Raw genomic sequence first — 12,605 nt, forward strand, 5'->3', positions numbered from 1 at the left:
TGTGTCATTTCGCATTTCCATTAGCAATGTGTGAGAGTTCCAGCTTTTCTACATCCTTGTCACGCTTGATATTGTCAGTACTGTTTATTTTAGCTATCTAATAGGTGCGTGGTGGTATTTCATCAGAGCTTTAATTTGTATTTTTAATGGTTAATGGTGTCAAACATCTTTTCATAGGCACGTTTACCATCCCTATTATCCCTTTTGGCTCAAAGGTGATATAAGTTCAAATCTATTCAGTTTTTATTAAGTGTGTGTTTGTTTTGTTAATATTGAGTGTTGAGAGTTCTATGTATATTCTGGGTACAAGTCCTCTGTCCAATATATGATTTGCACATAGTTTTCCCAATCCATGGCTTATCTTTTCAATTTCTTAATGGTGTCTCTTGAAGCAAAAAAAAAAAAAAAATTCAATTTTAATAAAGTCCAATTTATTTTTTCTTTTATGAGTCATGCTTTTGGTCTCATGTCTGAGAATGCTTTGCAGAAATGTCCATTTTGCTCCAAATTACAAAGATTTTCTCCTATGTTTCCTTCCAAAAGTTTCTATTGTAGCTGTCTGCAATAAAAGAATTAGGCAAAAATTATCAAGTATTTTCTCTGATATTCAATTGACGATACGGAATTTATAATAATTATAATACTAAATTATGTATTTTAGTTATTCTAACTTCTGTTAATTCCTTTTATATCAGTAAAATTTATAATAAAACATATATATACTTTATTACAAAGTATATACACTACATACACATGTATATGTGTGTGTGTGTGGTATGTGTGTGCATATATATACTTTTTCTGGAGAGCTGTTTATTAAACATTTGCCAACACAGCACTCTTCTGAGAGCACTACTGTGAGGTATACACTGGTGATTTTAAGCATGGATTTTGTATTTTGGCACAACTAGATTCTACTTCTATGGGCACTATTTACTGGTTGTTTAACTTCATGTGAGTTAAGCTTTCTAGACCATGGTTTCATTATATGTAAAGTAAGCAAATGGGCATAACACTGACTTCGCAGGTTGTTTTTGCAGATTAAATCATCTAATTTTTTGTGTAGGGCTTAGCACAATACCTGGCACACAACAAATTTTCAGTAAATGGCAATTAGTATATATTTGACCATATTTCAAAACCTGATGTTTATAAATGATCCCATTAGGTTGTATAAGAAAGACTATGTTTGGTCAAATATATTTTATCTAAAAAGATAAGAAAGAAAGCAATGTGTTTTAGACTTAACCACTGCAATTTCAACTAATGTAGTTAAAATTAAAATTTAACTTAAGTACTTAAAAGAGTATATAGTATATAGAAGCTGCCTAGAAAAATCCCTTTGGCAAACAATTATAAATTACTTCTGTAGATTTTATGGTTCACAAAGTGTGTTCTAACAAACCAACCTCATCAGCTCTCCACAACCAACAGAACCCAGTTGACCGTAAGCATTTCTACAGTTTCTGATCCAATCAGGAGCTCTTTTTATTTTATGGTAAACCAGAAGTGACTTTTCCTTGCCTTTATACAGCAAATTAAAGCTGCCGTAGGACTTTTTGACCTCAAGGGAAGCTGACTGGCTCAAGGGAATTCTAAGGAACTCCTCTCCCTGCTGTCCTTATTAACCTGTAACCAGCAAGGGGGCTGCTTTTCCTGTTCACCAATTGCCTTTGTACCAAAATGTTCCCTCCCCTCAGACACCCTCTGAGTCTCACTATAAAATGAGAACAAGATAATAGGAAGTGAGGAAAACTGGTTTGTGCTGTGGTCAACAACACAGAGGTTAATGTGTCACTAAAGGAAGTTTCAAAAAGACAACATTTAAGATAGTGCAGTTGTTCCCCATGGTTTAGAACAGTTTCAGGACTTTGTGCTAGTTGTTCTTATGCAGAAATACTTTCCTAACAGTCATGTGAAACAAATACGCTGATGTATGGATTTGTTTGTATTTGCGTTTGAGTTTGTATGTATTTGTATATATCCATGCCCATACTTACCCGTATATACAGATTATGTGTGTCTATGTTAAAAAGACATTTTAATGATGTTTCTTTTACATCAAACACAAAGGATACTCTATTTGATACGTGTGTTTACTAGAGAATATATTGAAAGATTACTTTGCCCCTGGGCAATAAAGGCTTAGCCAAGGCTCACTTCATTTTTGCCTATACCAAGTATTTAAGAAAAAACTAGATTGACCTCTGGATGCTGTATATATACTCTGGATATGATATAGTCAACTTTTATCTATAATAAACAGGATGTGAATCATGGAAAAAATTGTTTCTATTTGACTTTAGATATATTATATAACTTGCTTGCCAACAAATTGTCTGTTCTTCTTGTGGGCATCTTCCTCTGGTTATATAGTTACTGTCAATGACTAGCATCGAAAATAGACACCCAGAAATATTCAAGCAGTGCATGATACAGTGGGATAATGATCACTGAGGCAGTTTAGCTTTTATAAAACAGCAGAGAATTACATTAGCTTTTTAGGTGGTTAATAAATAATTGAATTTGTAGACAACTAAAACTTTCATGCTTTGGCATTGAAGTAAATAGCTCCAACATTACTTACGTAACTGAGATTTTGATGCGAATGATAAACTTTCCTTCTATTCTGATTAAATTTAATTGTGTTAGTTTAAGCCCACTCCAGTAGCTTACTGAAATCATTTGAACTTCCATCCTGTCAATATTATTAATAGCTATATCTCTCAGTTTCGTGCCACCTCTAAATTGAATAATCATGTTTTAAAAGATGTTCATTATTTTTGTCTACTCAAAATCCCCCTTTTTTGTAACAAAACCTCAATGATTTTTTGAGTACTATGTCTTCTCTTTATCCAGGTGGTTTGGGGGGAGCTTACTTACCCCCCTGGCTCCATGGGTGGGTACGTGATTTTGGCTTGACTAACCAGAACACTCCATCAACTTGGACACTAACAATTGATTCAAGATTGAACACATATACTGATGCAGACAATAGGAGTCATCTCAGGGCTTCTGCTGGGGAAACTTTCCTTGTCTGAAGTTGCCAACCTGATGGAATGTAAGAATAGAGTCATGGAGCCATCCTTAACGCCATATGGAGATGGTTTTATAGCATAAAGCCAACAGAGAGGAAGCAGAGCCAAGAGAGGGTGAGAAAAGGACAACATTTTTATCACATTGGTCAAGTTTCATAATCCAAGCTGTGCTTGCAGCCTCACTTCTGACATTTTCTGGTTGAATTTCTGTCACTTGCAACTACAAGAGTCTTAACTCTTTTATTTTTCTCACTCAAGTGATTATTATAATGCTGAACTGGAAAAGAGTATAGCACTCTTGGTCCAGGGAGCAATCCTCACTGAGATTCAATGATGGTTTTAATATTCTACCAGCTATGAACATATACTATCTGCCAGCTTCCATTTTCTATCTTTTGCAAGGGTATCATGAGAAACTCTTCCAAGGACCTTGATGAATGAATCACATACATGGTATCTACTTGTCCAAAATACTTTTAAAATGAAAGAGGCAAGTATGTCATGAATCCAACCTATTTTTCAACTGTTGAGGACAATTGCCAATTTTTTTTGTGGCCTAGAATCCTGTTTTCTTTCCAAAATGCACACTGATTTCCTTTTAGAGAATGAACTGTAACCCTCTACTTCTGTAGGCTTGGCAAACAGGCAAACCCAGCTTCCTTCCTCAGACCATGATGGCCCAAGAATCCAGAACCGCTTTTTATCTGCCCTGATAGAACAAGAGCACAGCTTGGGAACAGGCTTGGCCAATCAGAGCTTCTCTCCTGAGACTGAATTTTGAGTAGTCAACATTAGGATCAAGCATATGGTTGTCTGCTCTTTTTAATTATGGAGCACACACCAGCGTTTTCTTTCTGCAAGATGGGCCTTCTAACTTTCTGATTCCTGTAAACCAACTGATAGATAAAATGCTACTACTTGTTTTTCTAAGAGCTCATAAACTTGTTTAATAACCAAATCTAAAATTGTTCCAGGAATTTCTTTAATTCACTGGTTGCTCTAACCCATCATTTTTTCTCCTTGAAAATGTGGAGACGTTTTATCTTTCCTAGTATGTAGTAACCTCTTTAACTATTTATAATTTCCCAAAGACTGGTGACAGAGATGCTGAATACCACATGCAGCACTCTTATACTCCTGGATGGATTTCACTTGAAGATTTGAGTTTGTTAAAGAAATTTTATGATATCTTCCTGGGTTCTTCTCTAACTTTGCTTCAACTGATTTAGGATAATTTTATAAACCTTTTAAACTTTAGGTTTTTTTTTTTTTTTTTTTTTCAAGAAAAGAAGAATAGAAAGGTAGGCTGGGCACGATGGCTTATGCCTGTAATCCCAGAACTTTGGGAAGCCAAGGCAGGTGGATCACTTGAGCTCAGGAGTTTGAGACCAGCCCAGGCAACATGGTGAAACCCCATCTCTACCAAAAATACAAAAACTTAGCTGGGCATGGTGACATTCATCTATGGTCTCAGCTACTTGGGAGGCTGAGGTAGGAGGATCACTTGAGGCTGGGAGTGGAGGTAGCAGTGAGTTGTGATCATGCCACTGGGTGACAGAATGAGACTCCATCTCAAAAACAAAATAAAAGAATAGAAAGGTTAGCTATTGCTCCAACCTGAAACAAAAGCTTTTGCCTCAGTCATACTGAGTTTATCACTGACTTGTTTAACCTTCAGCAAGTTTGCTTAATCATGGTAAGGTTCAAGTTTTTAACTCATAAATTGGAGATAGCTCTACTTTATACGGTTTGCTAAAGGAAATGGATATGGCAGAAATTCACTAGATGCAAGTTCCCACTCTCCTGTCCTACAAGCAGCATGTTTCTGATGTCTGCCTTCTACATACATAGTTCTCAAGGCCTTTCTCTTGGATTTAGGGCTTCCTTCAAGACATAAAACACTCTAGGATTCAGTTTTCCCTTGAGACTGGGCTGGCAATAGCTGTTATTTCCTTGGTCTGTGCTTTTAGTTATAAATCCTGATTTCAGTGAGAAGTTCCCTAAGAATTTAGACATAAGAATAAGTTTGGACAACTGAGAGCTTACATGATGTAAAATCACTAAAGAAGGACCAAAGCAAAGATGAGCAAAGCCATCCTCACACTGCTACTTTATGTGTCTCTTAGGCCAGTGGTTTCCATATTTTGGGATTTCATAAATCAGTTTAAAAATAAAATAAAATCCAGGGTTGCCAATTATAAATTTGCCGAGTAAGGACATGAAAACTACAAATAATAAAATATTATGAAGGATGACACCCCACCCCCCATGGGCCAGGGAATAAGATGGCTCCATGGTGAGCATCTAATCAAACCATTATAAACTGTGATGTCAGGGCTCTCTTAGTCTTTGTGTGTTTGGAAGAGCGACAATGGGATATAGCTGAGCATGACACATTTCCTATTTAAGAGAAATCCAAGCAGTCACAGTTTTAAGATGGGTGTGGACAGGAGGCTGAGGCGTTGAGGATGTAAAGGAAGTAACCTTATTTCACATAGTAAAGAGAAGATCTTGTGGCCAAGCTTGTTTGTTGAGAGGCAGCCTTGCTCATTATGGGGTGGTGGAGGAATGTCTTTCTTTGGGCCTGTGAACTCAGTTCATAAATTGTAAACTGGTTAACTAGGGGCCTAATCTACTGTGAATTTTTTGGGGCCTACATGTTTTTAAAATTGAATATTTTTAGACTGGTATGAGAATACTTTTGGTTCAACAAAAATTATATTGCTTTTTATATTCTAGTTGTTCCACTTCACTCAACAATATTGCTGTTCGGGTCCTTAAGTATATGACTCTTCTCCACATAGTTTAGACCAGGCATTGATCAACTTTGTCTGTAAAGGGCCAGATAATGAATATAATAGACTTTGTGAACTATACAACCTCTATTACAACTACTCATCTTTGCCATTGTAGCACAAAAGCAGCCATAGCAATATGTAAATTAGTGGGTGTGGTTGTGTTCCAATAAAATTTCATTCACAAAAGTAGGGAATAATTCCAGTTTGGCCCCAAGGTCTAGTTTGCTAATCCCTGGTGTAGACTAAAGACTTCTTGATACTGTTCAATTTTAGAAAATGTTTTGTGATATGAGAAGATATATGTGAATATGTATGCCAGTCTGATTGGTTAATCAGAAGGATAAATGGATGTATCGCTAAGTCATCTGACTGGATTTTTCAACTGGACCTGTGTGCATCCATGGCTGCCTTGAACAACTTACTATAACCCTTTACCCTAGGGTGTTATTCTAAGCTGAATAAATCAGATTTAGGAAAATGCAATATAACTGATAGAGGTCTGTGATATTATAAAATATATACTTGATCTTTGACCCAATTTCTTGACATACAGCTCCTAAAATCCTTGGAATCTCCAAGGTGATGTTTTTCGCTAGAGAGTTGACTGATGACTGGCAGGCTCTCGGTAGCTTCAGGATGGGGGCTGGTCATGAGGAATACAAGCCAGGGTTAGAGGATTGGGACTTTTAGCCCCACCCCTAAACTCTGGGGAGAGGTGGGAAGAATGGCTGAAAGTTAAGTTGATCATCATTGACCAATAGTCAATGCTTAAATAAAACATGCCTATGTAATGAAGCCTCCATAAAAGCACAAAAGGACAGGCTTTGGGGAGCTTCCAGATAGCTGAACACATAGAGATTCCTAGAGGGTGCCATGCTCAAGCAGAGCATGGAAGCTCTGTGCCCCTTTTCCTGTACCTCACTCTATGTATCTCTATGACCTTTGTAATACCTTTATAATAAACTGGTAAATGTAAGTAGATGTTTCACTGAGTTCTATGAGATGCTCCAGCAATTTAATTAAACCCAATGGAGGTATTGTGGAACCCCAACTTGAAGCTGGTGGGCCAGACATTCAGAGGCCTAGACTTGTGGCTATCATCTGAAGGAGGGGAAGTCTTGTGAGACTGAGCCCTCAACCTGTGGATTCTGATGCTGTCTTCAAGTAGATAGTGTCAGAATTAAATTGGAGGATACCCGGTTGGTGTCTGCTGCAGAATTGATTGCTTGCTTGGTGTGTGGAGAAAAACCCACACACATTTGGTCACAGATGTCTTCTGTGTTGATTGGTGTGAGAGCAGAGAAAAAATAGTTGGAGTTGTTTTTCCACTCACAAGGTCATCATGGAGAAGAATGCATAAAATATAATTTAGAAAAGGAGTATTTTGAAGAAAGGTCTCAGTTTAAAATCAGGAAAGTAAGGTTAAGTAAAACAGACATCCTTAAGGAGAGACCACATAAGGAATTTAATTCACCAGTAGCTTTTCTCTTGAGCCCCATAGACATCATATTTAATGTGCAATTTTGTGTCTTTCTTCATCTATTATTATTTTTAGAGGTCTCAAATGCTCAGGAAAACTCATTTGGGTCAGACTATTAGAGTTCACTATTAGAGTGAACTAAGGTATGACCTTTCCAGGACAAGCTAATAATACAGCTGCCATTTATGATTCTCCCTCATTTTCCCCTTCTGTAGTGGTTTCAGAGGCCATGTGTTGAAGATGGCAGAGCTACAAGATGGAAAAAGCCTGAGTATCCAAGGTAGCTCATGGAAGAGACCCAACTAACTGAGCTGCCCAGAAGTTTACATGAGTGAGAAATAAATTTTTATTATGTTAAGCTGCTGAGATTGGAGACGGAATGTTTGGCAGCTCATCTTCCCTAATAGATGGATATACAGCGACAACTTCGTATGTTTGTGGAATGGCGAATAAGAGAACAGATCAAGAAGGAAACAATTATAATCTGCGTAAAAGGAGAGGCAGCCAACCAAGGGGCTCTAATCACAATCTACTTGTGTCTTAGTTCATTTGGATATAGAGGCTGGACAAGACACTAAGGAACAACTGACAGGTGGATGTAGAAAGACACCCAGGAAAGATGACTGCTGAAGGGGAGAAGGTGATGTATGATATGCCTGTACAAACAAAGTGAGACACCTCTATCGGGGTTTGTATATGTGTGTCTTTATTTCTCTCATTTTCCCATAGACGATTAAAAACTTCATCGGGGTGAATTTCTGTTTAGAGAAGTATTTGGAAACAATCTCATGCCAACTGAATGGTTTTTACAGAAGGGCTTGATCAGTCGTGGAAAAGAGAAAGAAAAGAGTAACAGAGACCATCATCGGTTATGTCTGTCCGGCACCTTGCAGGGAAGAGAAGGACATGATCAGTCATCTTTGGGTATATCCCCTCCCACTAGCAAAATATCCTTGACATGAAAGTGGATGCAGGAAGTGGCTAGCCACTGGACTTTTGGTGGTCTGGTCCTGTTGACAAAACCATTCTCACTGTAATGTAGGTGAATCAGGCTATTTTACCTGTTGTTAAATATTTAATTCATCCAGTTCCTCTTGTTCTGATTCCAGAATGTATATGCCACGATTATCTCAAAGTTTCTGTCTCTTCAATATTTATAGTATTCATTATAAATTGTAATTGGTATTTTATTTTTATGCCCTTATGAGTTGGAATAACATAATCTTTAGCACTGAAAGATGGAATTGCCCTCAATGAATTAGCAAGTTCAGTTTCTTAGTTTGCAAAGTTGAGTTCTACACTCTAGACTGTGGTGCTTTCACCAAAAAAGCAAAAGCCACCCAAAGGATTGTTTAGCAGACAGCCTTTCCTCCCATGTCTTATATAGAGTATATACCACACATATCTGATATGAGCAGTTTTTATTTGCTTTTCTACAGTCTTATCTTTCCACATAATCTTCATCATTAGGAATGCTTCAGTTGCATGTAACAGAAAATCCAACTTTAAACATTAAGGAGCTCCATAATGATAAAGTTATCAGTTACAGATGATCCCTATAGGTCTTCGGGGCTGTGTATATGATCATTGTTTCTCTCACCAAGAAGGGGCTGCATAATTTGGGTTTACATAAATAAAACATGGATGAAGTGAGACATGACCTTTCCAGGGCAGGATGGAACAGCTGCCATTTCCTTTCCTATTGAATCTGGGCTGGCCTTGTAATGTGCTTTGACCAATTGAATGTGCTACACAAACGGTCTGGTACTTAAGAATCCTGACAGCTTTCTGTTTCACCCCTTTTTACCTTTCTGGCGGCTATACATTACAGCAGCCATGGAAATAAGCCTGGAGAAACCATGTGGAATGAGAAAGGTGCACCCAGCCCTGGTTGTTCTGCCCACCCCAGTTGAATGAAGCCACGTGGAAATGTGAGTGAAGCCATCTTGGATGTTTTAGTCCAAGCGAAATCCATAACTGAATTTATTTGCATTAATGATCTAGGTGATGCCATATGGAGCAGAACTACAAGAGATAAGCTCAGCCAATGACCAGAAGTATGAGAAACAAATGTTGATTTTTAACCCACCAAGTTTTGGGTCGGTTTTACATAATAATAAGCAAACCTTTAAATTCCCCTTATATTTCTGTGTTCAGAGTGATTTACCTGTGCTATCACTTTTTAATATCTTTAGGGGAAATAATAGTGTTTTCCTTATAAGGATGTTGTGAGAATTGTGCCCATGTGCATAAAGAACTTAGTACAACTTTAGAATCATAGCTGTTACTATAAAGACAAATCTTTGTTCAAACATGGTAAATGGAATACTTCTTGTAGTGGGTCAATTACAGGTGAAGAAAAACATGTTTGTGTAGCGTATTTCTTAGAGTTCTAGGACGTATACAACTTTGCGGTTTTAAGGATAAATATATTAAATGTTGAATGTTATACCTAGCCTGTAAATTTCAGGGAAAATTAATACTATAATGGAGTCATCTTTTTTATGGTCACAATGAGTACTTCACAGTGTTTTGAGGTCCTCTGGTAATAAACATAATTTTATGTGTTTTTATTTTCCAAACAATTTTTATGGATGTTAACAATGCTATTCTGGTAAATATTTTTCAACTTGTTAAAGAGGAAATAAAACTCTGATTTGAAGTGTTTGCCAAATTCCACAGGATAAATTCTTCTACCATGACCAATTTCAACCCGCCAAGACAATGTGACTCGGCCAGAAGTTGGGAAGAGATGCTCAGTAGAACACCATCACATAGTATTTCTATTATATAGATACAATAGACCTAATCTCAACAGTATAGATTCTGGTAAAATATAGCACAAAAGTAAGAGGAGATGAATTTTTGAGAATTTACTCTTTGTTTTTATAACTTATTTAATTGTAAGATTAGATGATTTAATTTTTAAGGATAGCTATGTTTAACAACCAATCCTCAAAATTTCTTAAATTTTAGCAGTTTCCTCTCTTGCACCACTGTAGGCTGGCTGCAACACATCATTCTGTGCTAATTATTGTACAGAATGTGAAGGTAAGTGACTAAATTTAAGTACTTACCGAGTTCCCATTTTATGTAAGTCATGTCCACAAACATTATTTCACTTCTCTATATATGGGAGGTTGGGGTAGTTTATTATCTCATTTTTCTGAAGAGGAAACTGAGGCCCAGAGATGTTAACAAAGAAACCAAAGTCATAACCAACCAAAGTTATATAGGAAAAGAGCAAGAGTCATATACTGAGTTGTGGGGCCTAGGACAAGTAAAAATAATAGTTGGCATTGTAAACACTATGTTGAGTATATGTAAATTCATTTAATCTTTAAAACAAGTATAAGATAAGCATCTTTTTATCCCTTCTACCTAGATGAGAAAATTGAGGGTCAGAAGGTTGCCTCAAGTTACACAGGTAGTAAGTGGTGCAGCTTGGGTAGAATCCCAGCTAGTCTGTGACCAGAGCCCACATGCTCATCCTCTGAATGCCTCATTTCAAGGGAGTAGCTGTTAGTCAGCTTGGGTAAACTGCTATGTGGCAATGTGGGCCAGTGTTGCCAGATCTTCTAATTTATCAAGAAAAAGACGGAAATATGAACATTTATGTGAAATACCCTGATCTTTTCTAAATTCTGCAAAGTCCTTGGGCAACAGATCTTTGGCTATTTCCCTCCATTCATTACTTTCTTCCTCTTTTTTGATGTTCTAGTATATGGATGTTGACCTTCTACTTTATCCACCATGCCTGTTAACATTGACATACTTTCATCTCCTTGTCCATTCCTAATGCCTTCTGATAGAGTTTTTCAGCACTATCTTCTGGCTCAATGAATCATTCTTTATCTCTAACCATTTTTTAGTTCAACCCAATCAATCAGTTTGGTTTTCTACAGCAGTGGTTTTCAGACTTGAGTGCTTCAGAATCCCCTGGGAATATACCCTAAAACACAGATGCCTGGATTCCAGTCCAGGAGTTTCCGATTCAGTAGATCTAGGGTGGGTGCAAGACTATGAATTTCTAACAAGTTTGCAGGTGATGCCAGTGTTGTAGCTCCGGGGATTACATTTTAGGAACTTCTGCTTTAGCACAACTCTTCTGTGTTTCGTAACTCACATTTACAATTGAATTGTCTTTATTACTGCTTATTTCTGTTCCATTTTACCAAGTCTTGCCATATCACTTTGAAAAAGTTCACTTAACATTAAAATTCTATTCTGATATATTAATTCAATTTTGTACAATACAATCTATCCAGGAGTTTTGCTTTTCTATTTTAATATATAGTATCTTTACATATACATATGTGTGTATAAGTACACATATATTTAAGTGTATACTTATACTGAAATATAAATGTCAATATACATATATACATATGTTATCCTCTTCTGTAGTGTTTTTCCCAGGGAGTATCCACAAAGTGTGCCTGTGGGAAGAGATAAGAGCAGGTCCCAGCCTGTGCCGCTCCGGGGGATTTTTGAGAACAGATTAAGTGGCTGCATCTAAAAAAATAATCCTGAAACTCTGGGAGGGACGACTCTCTATTTGCCACCTCACCACCAGGCAACCTTCCTATACCTCTTCCCAGAGCATGGATCTCATTTTCATGCTACTGGTAAACACCTGTCACCCAGGTGTGGGGGACAGGAGATGGGAGGAGGGAATTCTTGGGGGCTGTAGATCTCATTGAGCTTGGTATCCACCATCTCCTCCTTTAGCCCAGTCTAAGTCCAATACTGATGACTGCCATCCGGCCTGGGCCTGCATTGCTGATGCCACCTCCTTGTAGAGTGACATGGCGGGAAATGACTCATGCAGGTAATGGGGTGACAGGAAACTGTACCATAGAATTCCCTCCCTCATTCTGATTGCTTTGTCTCGGATCTGTTTCCTACCCACTCTGAGATGAATCTGTTTCTGCCAGTGTTTGTCTTGGTGCCAGATCGAGACACTTCTTACTCCAAGTGGGGTTTCAGGGGGAAAGGTCTACCAGCTTACTTCTACTCATCATCTTGCTAACAGCTGCAGCCTGTCCATCCACCTCCACACACCCAGCTCCCTTGTCCCTCCTCTCGAAGCCTTGCTTGTTATCTCTTCATCTGTCTTCCATTCATTATTTTCAGCTCCTCATTCTTAAAAGTCATATTTTTAGTACTTTTTAAGAAGAAAAAATTCTTTCTAAAATTTTCCAGTTTTCTGTAGCAAATCAGTTTTGCTCTCGACTACGAATTTGAGACAATGTTCTCTTTATCTGAAGGTTTCTCATGATCCATGTC

At 37.6% G+C, this 12,605-nt stretch overlaps 1 long non-coding RNA gene across 2 annotated transcripts in view; it reads right to left on the reverse strand.

Moving 5' to 3' along the window:
- Positions 1 to 460: 460 nt before the first annotated feature.
- LOC108533123 (uncharacterized) overlaps positions 461 to 12,605 on the reverse strand; it is a 153,627-nt gene continuing 141,482 nt past the window's right edge. For both annotated transcript variants that reach the window (XR_001886663.1, XR_001886664.1), the window contains exons 3-4: positions 2,884 to 3,051; positions 461 to 559 (exon numbers count right to left, since the gene is read on the reverse strand). This is a non-coding gene — a long non-coding RNA (uncharacterized LOC108533123). The remainder of the gene's footprint in view (positions 560 to 2,883; positions 3,052 to 12,605) is intronic.

Source organism: Rhinopithecus bieti, unplaced genomic scaffold, assembly GCF_001698545.2.
Source record: "Rhinopithecus bieti isolate Rb0 unplaced genomic scaffold, ASM169854v2 scaffold_65, whole genome shotgun sequence".
Lineage (NCBI taxonomy): Eukaryota > Metazoa > Chordata > Mammalia > Primates > Cercopithecidae > Rhinopithecus > Rhinopithecus bieti.